Here is a 1,702-nt window from a genome sequence, read left to right as displayed (position 1 = left end):
GATGGTTAAGGTTAGGGTTAGGGTGAGGGTTAAGGTTAGGCATTTAGGTTTGATGGTTAAGGTTAGGGTTAGGGTAAGCGGCTAGGGGATGCATTATGTCAATGACTGGTCCCCACAAAGATAGTGAGACACGACTGCGTGTGCGTGTGTGTGTGTGTGTGTGTGTGTGTGTGGTCATACTGATGGTTTCTAGTAAAGGGTCCTTTTTTCTGATGAAGTTCTTATGATATACTGTATAACAGACTCTTCCATTATGGTGTCCTCCATGATGTTGAAACTTCCAGCGAAGAGACCGCTTCTGCTGAGGAAAGTGTGTCCAAAAAACTAAAAATATTTGTTTAGTAAACACGAGTAAAGTGTGTCTCTTGGTGTGTGTGTGTGTGTGTGTGTGTGTGTCTCTTTGTGTGTGTTTGTATATGTGTCTTATCATGTGTCTGTGTGTCTGTGTGTGTATATGTGTGCGTCTGTGTGTGTGTGTGTGTGTCTGTACTGTGTTTCTCTGTGTGTGTGAGTGTGTGTGAGTGCGTGCACACACTTTAAACTTTACTGTGTTGGTGCTGGAGTCCCTTAAACCGAGGTGTTTCTGATATTCTGTGTGTGTGTGTGTGTGTGTGTGTGTGTGTGCGTGTGTGTGTCTCTGTGCATGTGTGTCTGTGTGTGTATGTGTCTGTGTGTCTCTGTGTGTTAGTGTATGTGCATCTGTGTTTGTGTCTCTGTGTGTGTGCATGTCTCTGTGTGTGTGTGTGTGTGTGTATGTGTGCTTCTCTTTGTGTGTGTTTGTGCCCGTGCGCGCACACACTTTAAACTTTACTGTGTTGGTACTGGAGTCCATTAAAACGAGGTGTTCCTAATATTTTTTGTATGTGTGTGTGTCTGTGCGTGTGTGTCTGTGTGGGTGTGTGTGTGTGTGTTTGTCTGTGTGTGTGTATGTGTGCGAATCTCTGTGTCTGTGTGTGTCTGTGTATGTGTGTGTAGGTATGTGTGTGTGTGTGTCTCCCTGTGTCTGTGTGTATTTGTTTGTGTGTATAGGTACGTGTGTATGTGAGTGTGTCTGTGTGTGTGTGTGTACGTGTGTGTCTCTTTGTGTGCGTGTGTGTCTTTGTGTATGTCTCTGTGTGTTTGTTTATATGTGTCTGTGTGTGTCTCTCCGTGTGTGTGTGTGTGTGCGCGTGCGTGTGTGCGTGCGCCAGACAAGTCGAGCCCCCAGCGATCCAAATCCACAGACAGTTGTCCCAATCGTCTGTTCCCACGGTAACCTGATGTGGAGAGATTGTGTGCTGTAGTCTGGGGAACAGATGAGTAAGATGACCTGTTGTTCTACTTTGTGGGAGCTTTTTAGGCAACAACGGTTACATCGCTTTCATCCTGTCAAGTCAACGTGTTTACCCCACTTTAAAGTAGGTTTCATAACCACTGACACCAAACACACTGTTGTATAAAATCTCACACAAATTAATAATAACACAAATAAAACCTCGTTTTAGGGAACCGGTGATGGCGCGCGGATCCCTAATCCATTTCAACTTCTGCATTTCTGTATGTACAGTTTTATGTCCAACGTCTGTGTGTTTGTGTGTGTGCGTGTGTGTGTGTGTGTGTGTGCGTGTGTCTGTGCTTTGCTTAGCTACATTTGTGGGGACTAAAAACTGTGAATACAGTATACTTATGGGGACCTGACAGCTTTGTGGGGACAAAATGCTGG

At 44.9% G+C, this 1,702-nt stretch overlaps 1 protein-coding gene and 1 long non-coding RNA gene across 2 annotated transcripts in view; both read left to right on the top strand.

Annotated features, from left to right (window-relative positions):
* Nucleotides 1-1,702, top strand: part of LOC117953153 — a 24,358-nt gene that overhangs the window by 664 nt on the left and 21,992 nt on the right. The window contains exon 2 of the long non-coding RNA XR_004658575.1: nucleotides 1,191-1,194. This is a non-coding gene — a long non-coding RNA (uncharacterized LOC117953153). The remainder of the gene's footprint in view (nucleotides 1-1,190; nucleotides 1,195-1,702) is intronic.
* LOC117953115 (microfibril-associated glycoprotein 4-like) overlaps nucleotides 1-1,702 on the top strand; it is a 21,675-nt gene that overhangs the window by 4,550 nt on the left and 15,423 nt on the right. The window lies entirely within an intron of this gene.

Source organism: Etheostoma cragini, chromosome 11, assembly GCF_013103735.1.
Source record: "Etheostoma cragini isolate CJK2018 chromosome 11, CSU_Ecrag_1.0, whole genome shotgun sequence".
NCBI lineage: Eukaryota > Metazoa > Chordata > Actinopteri > Perciformes > Percidae > Etheostoma > Etheostoma cragini.
Note: the sequence above shows the minus strand (reverse complement) of the source record. Positions and strands in the feature narration are given on the sequence as shown.